Source organism: Mustela nigripes, chromosome 1 (assembly GCF_022355385.1).
Source record: "Mustela nigripes isolate SB6536 chromosome 1, MUSNIG.SB6536, whole genome shotgun sequence".
In the NCBI taxonomy this organism is placed as follows: Eukaryota; Metazoa; Chordata; class Mammalia; order Carnivora; family Mustelidae; genus Mustela; species Mustela nigripes.
Genome location: NC_081557.1, coordinates 124,441,708 through 124,456,113, shown reverse-complemented (window position 1 = coordinate 124,456,113; position 14,406 = coordinate 124,441,708).

The window sequence follows — 14,406 nt, the reverse complement described above, 5'->3', positions numbered from 1 at the left end:
CTAAAATATAATACAGCAACAGCATTTCTGCTTATCTGTTCCTTTATTAATTTGATTATTAACAAATTTATGAATTTACTACCTGTTGTTCAAACTGTTGTTTCTAACAAATGTTCAGACCTACGTACGTGCCCCCACACTAAACTGCTGACTTGTCACATCTACTCCCTGCCAGTTAAATCATATGGGGAGAAGTTTCCATGGGTTCCTTTCCTAAGATGTTCACGTCTTTCTCCAAACGCTCTCACGTCCTTCCTTTCCCATTGCCCCCGGGTGCCTGGATCTCGTGCCTAGACCTCTGTGGTGGCCCTTGGGCTGTCCTCCTTGTTTCCAGTGACCCTTGTATCATTCTAATTGCTGAATAATCTCCCACAAGGAGTTGTTTGTCCAAGTCATTCCCCTGACCCAAAAGTTCAATGGGTCAGTAGTACCTCCCAATAGACTTCCAACTCTGAGGCCTGGTACCCAAGGTACCCAAGGTCCCTTGAAGTATGACCTGGACCCACTTTTCCCTGCCTAGTCTCCTTCATCCTCCCACACAAACATGGGCAAATTGACAATGCACTCCAAAGCACTTAAATATGATATTTTTTGTTCATACTTCCATATGATCCCAGGGTCTCCAGTTTTCAAAATTCTACCTGTTCTTTAAGGTCCAATATCATCTCCTGCCATTAAACAAACAAACAAAAATACTTCCTAAACCTGGGATGGATGGGTTTATTGAGATCAAAATCAAAATCCTCATTTTAACCAATGAAGGAGATGAAGTCTAATGAAGTTCTATAATTTGCCCAAGGTCAGACAACTAGTAAATGGCAGAATCAGGTCCAATTCTCAGCCTCTTAATCCAAAGTAATCTCTTCTCCTTACCAAAGCCTCATCCCTAAGGCCTCCTCTGCTCACTTCCCCGTGCTGTGCCCCAGGTTCTCTGTCGCTGTGTCGCATGTCATATATCACTCATCCTTTGACTCATTAACTACGTATCATGAGGCCCCACAGGTACATTGTAGAGATGGATGAATAATGACTAGCCTTTTCTCCCACAAAGAGCTAGGTTTTTTTCCTTCACTGACACAATATTTTGACACAAATCTCATGGAAAGGGTCACATTCCATTGCTGTTATATATCAAATTCGTAATAGCTCGAGTTTACTGGGCATTTACCTGGAACAATGTAAACACCTGAGAGGCATCATCTTACAGTCTGAGAACCTCCCTATGAGATAGATAACACCCTCCTCATCCGCTGGTAGTCTCAGCGCCTACTGAAGACGGTGTGTGGGGAACACTAGTGATAAAGATAATAACTAATACTGGCTTTGTGTTTACAATTTTCTACAATTGTTTCGAGCACCTTACATATATGTTATTAAGTCCCTTATCCTTCAAAACAACCTGATGATATAGTTATAGCATCGTCTCCTTTTTACAGATGAAGAAAATGAAGCACCGGGATGTGAAGCGACTTGCCTAAGGTCACACAGCATTTAATGGGCATTTAATGGGTATCTCATATATTATACCTGTTCAATTAAAGTAGTCAGTTCTCTTTTCACTGAATGTTCTTAGCCCCTACCGTGTGCTGGACACAATTTCTGCCTCTGAAGTCAAGTGTTTTAGTTAGCCTCGTACCAGCAAAATATTTAGTAGACTGGTCAGTTTTTTAGGTTTTAACGACTACCTGATGTAAAAAAAAAAAAAAAAAAAAAAAAAAATCTAAATAACTTTGTCTCTGGTAGCAATTTTTCTTCTCTAAACCTACAACTGCTGGCAAGTTTGCCCAAGTTCAAAGACGAGTTTTGGCTGCCTTTAACACAAAAACTAAATGACAGTAGCTTAAGCAATAAAGACATTGACGTTATCTCTTCCAAAAAGGAGATCAGAAATAAGAATTCCGGGGGTGGTGAGGAACACAAAGATGTCAGGGCTGAGATCGCTGTGATTTCCTTGTCCCCACCCTCGTTGTTGATTATTAAGCGGCTCTGTAGCTCTAGTCATCATGTCTGCATTCCAGGCTGGGGAAAAAAAAAAAAAAAAAGGACAAGGACAAAAGGGGTAAACTGAGTCTGGAGCCTGTTTAAGGAACACGTGCTACCACCACCACCTGGGGTAAGCTGTCACTACTACCGTGACATCTGCCTACTTCTCATTAGTAAATATTGTCATACGACCTCCTCTACTTGCAAAGAAGACTGGGAAATGTCATTTTTTGTTTAATCCTAGAAAACTGCCACAACAGATGGTATTTCTGCTAGTGATGAAGAAGGAGAAGGATGAATGCAGTGATGTGCTCCACATGGTTCATACTGGCTTATGAGAGCCAGTGGTTAAATTTTCAGATTTTTTTACAACCAGTAGCCTTTTTTACAACACCTCAGTAGCCTGAAATTGGTCACAGTGGGAGTCTTTACACCACAAAAATTGGTGAACACCACAAATTAAGGCCTTCAAAAAAAAAAAAAAAAAGCCAGTTGTCAAACATTTACCAGCATGCCACTAAATATTGGATAGGTGATTAGGAGTCCCAGAAAGTTTTTTATTTTGCCTTATTATATTTGTCATTTACTTCTGACTAGAATGGCTAAGACTCGTGTACACTAAGGCAGGCAATCTTTTGAAGTTCTTGGTATATTAATAATCGCCCACTCTTTATTCCATAGAAATGTTAGGCATAGGCACTGACATTGTGTCTTAGTATTTCCTCAGAGAACATACAAGTTATTCTTTGGTAGTCAGTCAGGGATGTCATGAAAATATTGTAAATGTCTATTCAGGAACTTGAAAAGGTTTTGTGTTAAAAATAGTCTGTTCTTGGGGCACCTGGGTGGCTCAGTTGTTAAGCATCTGCCTTTGGCTCAGGTCATGATCCCAGCATCTTGGGATCGAGCCCCACATCGGGCTCCCTGCTCTGCTGGAAAGCCTGTTTCTCCCACTTCCCCTGCCTGTGTTCCCTCTCTTGCTGTCTCTCTCTATATCAAATAAATAAATAAAAATCTTGAAAAAAAAATAGCGTGTTCTGGTAACTAAAACAGCCTCTCTGTATTTGAAGCAATTTTTCTATTAGGGCCTGCCTAAGACAGAGCAGCTTTGCTAAGCTAAGGTATAACTTCACTGAGGTATAAAAAAATCCTTTAAAATAATTTCTTCTTCTACAATGTGTTCCTGAGGAAAGAGTAAAGTGGAACATTTTCTCCTGCTGGTTATGAGGAGGAATCTGTAGTTTCTCACTCTTAAGGAGGAAACTCCCCAGGTAGGTCTTTTTTGCTTTTCTTTTGAACACACACAGGCACTTAAAAACACAGCACTGATAGGGACAAAGACTGCCTTCCCTTCGGTTTGAAGGAGGCAATAAGAAGAATGGTTTCCGGAGTGGAGCCAAAAAGGAGCGGAGAATCTCAAGGGCTTGTGAACATGACCTTGCCCTAGGGGTCTTGCCTCTAAAATAGAATTTAGGTTATTTAGAAATAAGCACCAGTAACAAAGTCACATACGAATTAGAGTTGCAAAAGGTACATTAGATTTTTCTTTTTCTATTACTGTGATAAATGGACGAGAAGAAGCCTTTGAGATTTTGCATTGAAGTTTCCCTTAAATTTTGATTTCTTTGGATACTATATTTTAGGCCAAAAATTTTTAACGTTGTTTCGTCACCTTTAAAGTCTGTTATATAATTGAAGGTAGTAAGGGGGTTTTTGTTGTTGTTGTTGTTTAAAAGGTTTTTCCTCAAAAATCTTGCTTTGTAGGATTTGTTATAGCTAACATTATCCAACTGCCGCAGTTGCGAGGAAGATCCTTATTGGAAAAAAGAAACACTGATCAATAATGATCAATCTAGAAGGCTCGGGTAGCCAACTGAACCAACCACATTTGAGCTCCGTCCAGGATTTTTTGGAGGTCGCTCAATAAATAACACCTGCTTCCTGTCCTGAGTATGGAGACAAACCAGAACCAAACCCAGAAGTCAGACAGATGGAACTCGAAATATGATCTTTATTAATTATAAAGTGTATTGCAACATTTAGCCAGGGATCTGTAGCCAAATTGGCTTGCTAATATTCTACCTCCAAATTGGAAAGCCTCAGGCATTCGCAGAGTGGAACAGCCCACGGGCGGCAATTTACTTGCACAGCTGTGGATCAGATAGGTCATTCCCTCACAGAATGCTCTTCTTCTAGACTCTTAGAGGATTCTTTATACCCAGATAGCTCATCCTTCAAAGAAAGCCAAATGTTGCCCTTTTCCACCTGAGACAAGGTGATCAGGATTTTTTTTTCCTATTTCTTTGTTTTCTTTTTCTTTTTTTTCAGTTAACAGAAACGCTCCACTCTGCAGAAACAAAGTCCCCTAAAGTGTACATTTTATTTTTAAGGAGTTCGAACTCAGATTTTATTCATTTTAAAGTTTTCGCAGTTGGATGGACCTCCAAAGCTATAACTGCTGAGTTAAAATGCCTTGTGCACAACCTAGGGAGAGAAAATAATAGGTAAAACATGGGAAGAGGACTCTAGAGGGTCCTGGCCAAAGCCAAAGAATGCTACTAATTCAGTTGGGCAATGTTTATTCAGTACAGTTTCAGACATTAGAGTTCCTCTGGAGAACAGCAGCTTTTATTCTTGTTTGGCACATATTTTAATTGGGGAGACACATGATGAACAGGGAAGACTAGATAAATTAAGATGTGGTCATTTAAGCTGTGAGGACCTAAAACAGGGCAACATGACAGTGGCTTCGCGAAGTGGGCAGGATTCTACCTTTTTTTTTTTTTTTTAATTTTGAGATTTTATTTATTTATTGTCAGAGAGAGACAGAGAAAGAGAGAGAGAACAAAAGCACGGGGAGCGGCAGGCAGAGGGAGAAACAGGCTCCCCGCTGAGCAAGGACCCTGTTTTGGGACAAGATTCCAGGACTTTGGGATCATGACCTGAGATGAAGGCAAACGCTTAACTGACTGAGCCACCCAGGCGTCCCAGGGTTCTACTTTAGATGGGGTGGCCAGAGAGGGCCTACATGAGGGGAGAACTTTGAGCTGAGGCGTGGACAACAAGAAGGAAGCTGAAGAAGTTATAGGTTCTTCGGAGCCCCTCATAAGGGGCTCTCTGGGTTTTATACCAAGTGCAACGGGAAGTTGTTGAATAGTTTTAAGCAGGAAAGACACAGGATTTGGGTTACATTTTCCTGACTTCTCTGAAGAAAAGTGCAAACAACAGAAAAATCAAAAGTGAAATCAGGTAGACCAGGAAGGAAGCTACTGCCGTGGTCACAAGAGAAAGTGGTAGGTTGTACTGGGGATTAATGATGGTGAGGGACCAAAGAGGGGAGAATGCTGTAAGTGAAGATAAACACTTCTTTTACTATAAACTTCAAGAGACCAAAGATTGGGGCAAGGAGAGTTATCCTTTCATGATGACTTGAGTTCCTGTAAGTTTCAGGATATATAGCTAGCTAGCTGCTAGCTAGAGATACATAGATATAAATTATAGATATAGATAGATATGGTTATTGCATGTCACACATTTTTATTTTCCAACCATACTCTAAACAACCTCACGTCTTCTCGTCAAAAATAAAGAATTATAGAATTTCTCCACCAGCAACTCCTTTTTATCCCCCTCTTGTGTTAACTTTTCCTCTTTATGGCTCCTTCCTCCAAACAATAAATGTGCTCTCATATCTTCCCTCCTAGAAATGCTATATATCTATACAAACATTCACAAACATACAAAAAAGAGCCACTAAAATAAAACCCCTCTTATCCCCAAATATTTTAAAATTTATTTCTCTATATATTCTGTGTCTCTTCTCATCCAAACTTTCTGAGAGAGCGGTGTATACTTCCTGCCATTTCTGTTTTTTTAGATTCCGTTCACCCTTTGACCCTCTATAACCTGATTTCAGGTTGTACCAGGGCATTGAAACTATTCTTGCTAAGCTAAAGCCACTGCATACTGCTGGTAAGTTGTGTATACACAACCTAGCCCTGGTTAAGAGTTCCTTGACCTTCATACTGCCAAATCCAATGAATGTTCATCTGTCTTCTGCTGGATGCTTCAGATTCACTGGACACTATTCATCATTTGTTCCCTCTCAAAAGCTCTGGCTTTGTGAAAGCTGGCCACCATGCTGATATCCATTCCTAGAAAACTAGTTGAATTAACATTCTGGAGTACTTTGGAACTGTAATAAGGAATTAGGGTTATTTTCTATATGCTCCATGAATGTATCTGCAGGGTATATTTTAAGTGACCAAAGTAAGGGGGAGTAAAGTATATATCGTTTTCATCTATGTGGTATGTTATCATTTGCTTTAAGAAAATGGAGAAGTAATGGACATTGGGTTATGGACATTGGGGAAGGTATGTGCTACGGTGAGTGCTGTGAAGTGTGTAAGCCTGATGATTCACAGACCTGTACCCTTTGGGCTAATAATACATTATATGTTAATTTTTTTAAAGTAAAAAAAAAAAAAGAAAAGAAAATGGAGGGATATGAATGTATATCTCTATATGTTTGCTAATAACAAAACAAAAATGAAAAGACAAACCAAAACTTCAAAAAAAAGTTATACATTGGGGAGAGAGAATAAAGTGAAGAAAATGAGGAGAAACTAGATTTCACTGAATATACCATGTTTTTAGATTTGACTTTGGAACCATGGAAGTGTTTTGCCTAATTATAAAGCAAAGATAATTTTTAAAAAGAAACAGTAAAAAAAAAAACCTAAACTCAAAATGAACAAATGAGCCTAACTGTGAATCAATCCAGTGGCATAAAGAGAAGGAATATTTCAAATGACAACAAATACAGTAATCTGGTATAAATACTTAGTGAGATATAATCTAAAGACAAAAAGAACTAAAGAAAAAAAACAGAACTATTTTCAGAAGTCATAATTGTTAGTGATGATATTTGGCATTTTTATTTTGAAATTATAATAAATATATATAATAAAAATAATTATTTTAACACTGTTGCAAACCAAGACTTTCAGCATAAGGCAAAATCAATACAAATACATATTCAAATGACTTAACTACAAGTGCTTTGATTTTTTTTTTTAAGGATTTTTATTTATTTATTTGACAGAGAGATCACAAGTAGGCAGAGAGGCAGGCGGGGAGTGGGGGGAAGCAGACTCCCTGCTGAACAGAGATCCCGATGCGGGGCTCCGTCCCAGGACCCCGAGATCATGACTTGAGCTGAGGACAGAGGCTTTAACCCACTGAGCCACCCAGGTGCCCCTGATCTTATTTTTGAATTGGGAACATTGGTATGAACTTATGAAATATTTTGTCTAAAAATACATATTGCTTGGCTCTTTGGAGGAAAAAATTCTAGAAATAATTAGCACTGTAATAGCAATGAGCACCTTTGGTTCCCAAACTGCAGTCTCTGGTTACCATGTCCCATTAAAGAAACTCAAACATTTTTGAGAAATAACTGATTCCAGATCTGGAGTAAGAAATGTGTAAGATAGATTGTGAGTCATCTTGTCATACCAGAAAGCAAGGAAGCTAGCAATTGCTCCTGGAATTATTTCAGAAAGCTCAAGGATGAATTTAAAGAAGCTCCTATAGGCCAAAGATGGGATAATTTGTATATCAACAAAATACTTGCAATAGATTGAAATACACAAAAATACTTAAATTAATGACTTTATGACAATACTTTGAAAACATTCCTTATTTGATCACATTAGATGCTAGGGAACCAACTTATATTGAAATCTGCTAAATAAAAAGAAAGAGTGATGCATTTATCCTGCCTTTCTTATATGACTATTCCTCCAGATAACCAAATAGATGATATGGGAAAGTTTCTCTTTATAAAAGTAATCCCATTAACAAATGAAAATGGGATGCATGAAAAGAATGATGGGATTCTAATACTATTATATTGTAATTTCCAATCAAATAATGGAGCTAGATGAGAATCATCAATGGCTGCTCTATCACCCAAACAAAGATACCGGAAGTGCACAGTACCTCCTGTGAAGGTATTCTTGCCAAAAAATGGAACCTAAATTGGTCAAGCCCTGCCTCTAGATCTAAATTACCAATATACAGGAAGTGCAGTAGATATGCAAGAATATATTCAATGACACATGGAGATGTTCAGCAAAGTCCAAAATGTGGGAAATTCTAAAGGCCCAGTTTCTTCAATAAATAACTAGCCAACAAAAGTAAAAGGCTGGGGTGGGGTGGGGGACTGTCGGTTAAAAGAGATCTAAGAAACACATTAACTAACTGCATTGTGCAGATCTTCTCTGGCTCCTTCTTCAACCAAAAAAAAAAAAAAAAAAAAAAATTGTAAAACCCAAAAAATTATGAGATAATTAGGAAAATTTGGATACTAAAATTTTAATGATATTATGGAATTGTTACCTTTTTTGCTGAGATAATGATATTGTTAATGATATTTTTTCAAAAGAGCTCTTATCTTCTGGAGATGTCTACTGAAATATTTGCTAATGAATCAGTATGAGACCTACTTTGTTTCCAAAATAATACAGTTTAGTTGGCAGGAGGGAGTGGGCAGAGATATAAGTATAATAGTATTGAAAAAAAATAAGTAAAATAAGACTGGTCATGAGTTGACCATTGCTGATGGCTCTATGGGAAATCATTATACTATTCTTTCTACTCCTTGTGTTTTAAGTTTTACATAATAAAAAGCAAAACAAGTGAATAAAAATCCTTGGCTCCTGAAGCATGAACTCACCAGTTCTCTTCTACCTCTCTGACCATTTCCTTTTCCCTCTTTTTGCATGCTCCTTCTTTGCCCGTCCCATAAAATTGGGTGTTTCATTTTCAGCTCGTTGCTCTTCTAGCCCTATCTACTCCCCTTGAGCGATTTCATTCAGGAATCTCATGGCTTTGACTACTACCTATCAAGTTACGAGAGGGGTTCCAGAACCTCTGTCTCTGGCCCAGAGCTCTCTCTGATCTTCCAATTCCCACATCCATCCATCTAATGCTTATACTCTCCCAGAAATCTCGCATATCTTTTACTTGCTACATAATCCCAAACTGATCACCATCCTCACCCCAAATATGCCCTTGACTCTAGAGTATCTGCAGCTGTCAATGGCACCACTCAGAGTCACCCAAACTCGAAATCTGGGCTTCTGTTCTTGTGCTTTCTATCTCATCTCCCATATCATCAGGCACTGTTGATTTTCTCTCCTGTATATTTCCTGAGTCTATTACTCATTTGTTTATTCAGTGAGGGTTTATTGAGCCCTATCCCATGCCAGGCACTAGTCTAGGTGTTGGAAATATAAAATTAAACAAAACAGACAAAATCTCTGCTCTCACAGAGTTTATATTTTAGTTCTAGATTTGACTTTAGATGTTCCTTTTCTCTTTCCTAAATTAGTGATACAGCCTCCTAAGTAGTGTCCAGCCTAGGCTCCTTCAGGAACCTCCTACACAATCGTGGTTCTCAAAATGTGGTTTCTGCAGCCACAGAAGATCTCCTGGAACTTGCTAGGAATGCAAATCCTCAGGTCTCATACCAGGCCTCCTGAGTGAGACACTCAGGGAGTGGGGCCCAGAAATCTGTTTTAAAGGCCCTTAGGGTGATCCTGACGCACATGCTAACATTTGAAATCCACTCTTCCTACAAAACCATCGGAGAGATTTGTCTAGAATGCAAGTCTGACCATGCTGTCTCCCATTTAAGACCTTGCAAAAGAATTGTGCTGAATGCAGGAAAGAGCCCAAACTCCGTGGAAAGATACACAGGGCTCTTCATGATTGGCTCCAGCCTGCCCCATCTCAACCATCAACCGAACACACCGTCTTCTCTTTGGGCATAATTCTGGCCTGACTTCCTCTAAGATTTCCCTCGTTGTTATCTCCCACCCAGTCAAAAGCTTTACTTGTGTGTGTTTATAATCCTGCATCTTTGGTCATCATTTTATATAGCACATATAAGCAGAAGAATGTGTCCAGGGCTCTGGAACCAGATAAGTAGTGTGAGTTTGGGCAAGAAACTCATGGTCTTCACTTCTCCATCTACAAAATGGATTAATAGGCCCTAAATCTTAAGATTGTGAGAATTGTGTATAGTGCTGGCTGGCACTTGGTAAGAGCTCTGTGTTACCTATTTTAATAAATTACCTTTAAATTCTTTTTTTTTTTAAGATTTAAAGATTTTATTTATTTATTTTGACAGAGAGGCAGCATAGATGAGTGGGGGGATGGGCAGAGGGAGAAGGAGAGAGACTACCAAGCAGACTCGTGCTGAGTGTGGAGCCCTATGTGGGGCTCGATCCCACGACCCTGATGAGATCATGACCTGCGCAAAATCAAGAGTCAGTTGCTTAACCGATTGAGCCACCCCAGGGGCCCCATGATTTATCTTTGTGCGTGCATCTCCTCACTAGATTATGAACTGCTTGAGGGCAAGTGCCTGGGTGTTATTCAGCGATGTGTTCAAAACACCTAGCATAGGCTCTGCCACAAAACAGGTGCTTAACACATATTTGTAAATAAGTTAATTTCCCAGATGTTCATTTCAATTCAGTTAGAAGATTCAATGAGTGGGTTCTGTTTCAGTCTCTGTTGTTAAGTGATCATTATTTTGTTTATGGTGAAACGTTTATTAATAGAGAGTACACTGAATTAAATCTGAAAAGTATGACAAATAAATGTTATAATTTACTCGACTTTACTCCATATAGGTTTTTAAAATGTCAATAATGCTAATTGTGTGGAACAATCTCGCTACCATTTTATTCTTTTGACCAAATTGCTTTCACACATTTAAGTGGTCCTTTTCCTAACAAGGAAATGTGTATAAATGATAAAAGATTATTGGCTGCTGAGTTTTACCACTACTTTCACAGTAGTGGGAATCCAGCCTGAATAAGCCCTAAATGTGTTTGTTTTCCCTGCTCAAGTTTTCTGAAGCCTGTTGTTCTTCCAGTCTTTCCAAGTCCTATGCTTTGCCATTCCCAATTCTGCAGATCTGAATGAGATATAAGCTTTTCAGGCCAGAGAGATCCTGTGCCTTTGCAATATTCTACCTTGCGAAACTCTTCCCAGACCAAAAGCAGCAAGATACGGTTGATTTTCTAGGTCATTCTCAATATTAGCATAAAGGAAAAAAATATTGTACGAAGTCCCAGAAAAAATGCAGTAATGGAGTTTTCTGACAGTGTAACCAGATTTTCATCAAAGATAAAACATTCTTCTTTCCCGGGAAGTAGAGGCTACCCTGACCCTTTCCATGACTCCTCGGGGAAATCAACTATTATGAGTATATGCTCGGCCACAAGAATTCTTGGGTAAGGTATGTCTTATCGTCTTCTCAGTTCTTCTCACTGAGTCTGGGCACTGCAGTCAGCCTTAGACCTCAAGCCTCCTTGACCCTGTGGCTCCTCAAATTATAGAGAAAGAAACTTCTTTCCCCATATCCTCTATTACTTCCCGGACACACATGATTCAACGCTGGCTAACCCTCAGAGGGAGGGAAATACACAGTTTGGGATAGGTCTTAAGGTGTTGTCCCTTTTGTTTGTCATCTCTTCTGGGTTAGAATATCTGGCATCAAGCCCAGAAAGGCAGGATTTACTTCCACTTCTCTGAAGCTGTTTCCCCTAGGTAGGGACCCTGTTCAGTAAGCAAATGTGCTTTGGCTCCGTTTGCCTTAAAGGGACCTAGACTGAAGCCCTCCATCACACAGGTTTCTCCCTTGTGTACTTGTATTAATGTGTTCCTTCCTCTCTCCAGTCCTCTCCCAGAAAACGTCTCCGTTCCGAGTAGTGTTTTCAATGGACAAAAATGAATCCTCGTCAATCTTTAACCTTGTGTTGTAGTGCTTGGATATTTTCACGTTCAGCTTACTCGTTCATGTTTGTTCAATGAGTACTCCCTGAGAATCTACCAGGCCCTCTCACAGGTCAATGAGCAATACAGAACTCTTGGTGTCATGGAGGGGTCATCCTCACAGATGCTGCAAATGTCCTGTGAGTTGGCTTCACGTTGGCAGCATGTTGGTGCGTAAGAAAAGGCATAACGTATCAGACCAGCAGACCAGCGCATGCGGATTTCCTGTTCTCAAAGCTCTCATCAGTACCCTGTGGGGCCATTTTTCTCATAGATAAGCTGCATGCTTTACTTCTTATATTCCCAGAAACACTGGGCTTAACTGCAGGTGTTGTGGGAATACATTTAAGAAATTTTAAGAAAGACCCGGAGGGAAATGACTCATTTTGCAGAAACCCATGTCAGGTAGTGTATCTGGAATGATCCTTTTTATTAGCTGGGAGTTCAAACACAACTGCCTCACTTTTATTTATTCAATTTATTGCCAGAGGACCCACCTGCCCTCTGTGACAGGAAGTTCATTTCTTTCCCAAGGCCTCCCCCCAGCACCTTACTTAGGCAGGAACACGAAGGACTTGCTCAGTTCAAAGGAGACGGCCCCCGCTGTGAAAAGCCAGGAAGGAGAAAACCGGAAAGTGCGACTCGTCTACTCATGCCAGGGCTTGGGTCTCTGCCACGGGAGGTCACAGGTGAGTCCTGCACATTCCCACGTCAGGAAACTTGTTCACGGTTGCTACGATATGCCTATTGATTCAGCTCCTCTCTTTCCATCACCCAGCAGTGCCCCTGCCTGAGCTCCGAGGCCACGTCTCTTAGATCACTCAAACTCAGCCATTTCCCCCAATGCTGACTTAGCACAGTACCATGTGGGCTGTGGTTGGGTAGCCTCAGCCTGCTGTCACACTGGAAAAAAATCTTCCCCAAGAAGCCTTGTTCAGTCTTCTGTGCCATCTTCCCTGCCATGGGACCCTTGCAGCACATCCCAGCAAGGGCTCTCCCCGTTGCTCACAAAAGAGAGAGACAGGTGTGTTAAACAACAAAAACACGTGCATTTTATACACCAACTCTCATAGGCAAGGATTGCCTGTTTGCCTTAAATTTCCATAACTTGGAGGGTCTTGGGAAGCATTCATTACCATGAAGCAATATCCTCCGGGGTACTGTTCTTGGCCATACAGCAGAAGGGGCACCCCATTACAACACTAACTTTTCATAAAGAAGTCTGCTTCTAGGATGATGGCTCCTGAGAGGGTCCCAGGGCCCCAGATGGCACATTGAGCCCCACTGCTAAGCCCTTCTCTCTCACTGCTCCTCAACCAAACCTCATATTCCCATTAAACTGGACTCTTCTTCATCCCCAGAACAGGTTGGGACTTGGGACTCAGAAGTTACTTCGTGTTATGGCCTATCTCTTTACTCTCCAAGGACAGGGACTTTGTCTCCTCGGGCTCTGTACTAAACTTTGAACACCGTAGGACACAACACCAAATATTTGTCTTTCCTCCTTGTGACAGTATTTGGAAAGTCTTAAATTCTTTAAATTATTTTTTTAAAAAGTTTAGGCACACTAAGAAATTCTAAAGTAGAAATATATAGAGTGACCAGCGAGAGATACTTGCTTTTTTTTTTTTTCCCCTATTCTCCAGGGACAGATAGTTTAAAATTGTGACTGTGGCACAGATTCTTAAAAATTACGAGCATTTTTAATTATAAAAGAGATACAGGCCCATGATCTTAAAAACTGAAAACTCTCCAATTATACGGCAGAATAAATAAGAAAATAAAATCTCCCTAAGTCCCCCTTTTCGGACTAAACTGCTCTTGAAAGTTTAATATTTTAACACCTCCAGAAAGGTTTCTAAGCCTAGAAGCTTTTTGTGTTTTGGTTTTGTTTTTGAATGGTTTCCTGGTACACTGCACTGTGACCCTGACCTCCCCCAGTTCAGGTGTTACTAGACTTCTGTCTTTGACCTTGTTACCCATTCTTCTTTTCCCACTCCAGCCAATCTCATTTTTTAGACACCACCTACTCCTGTCCCTCTTTTTGACTCTAACAGGGCATTTATCTGGGATTTCTGTTCTTTCTCCAAATACCTTCACGCCCAGAGAATTTGTCCATTCCTTCCTGTTTCTATCCCCAGTGACTCCCCTAACCTTCAGACTCCAGAACCCCATATTTAGAACATGGAGACTGCTGACCTGTATTGATGTGTAGTTTTTTTATATTTTATTTGCCAAAATCAGCATTTAAGGAAAGGATCCTATCTCATTCATCTCCTTATCCCTGGCACATGTGTAGGCATTGTGTTTTCAATGAACATTTATTAGTGATGAATTTGTATATTCATGCTGTGTTACTATTAGCATGCATATTTGGGAGTAGACTGTGAATAGTAATTGAATTCTCAGCGGCCCAAGGTTACTACATTCATATTTTATAGTATAATAGATAGAAATGTATCTTGATGGATAATAATAACAATACTATTTATAGAGTGCCAACCATATACCTGGCTTCTTGTTAAATACTTGATGTGCGGCATGGTTGTTAATCCCCATGAAACTTTACCT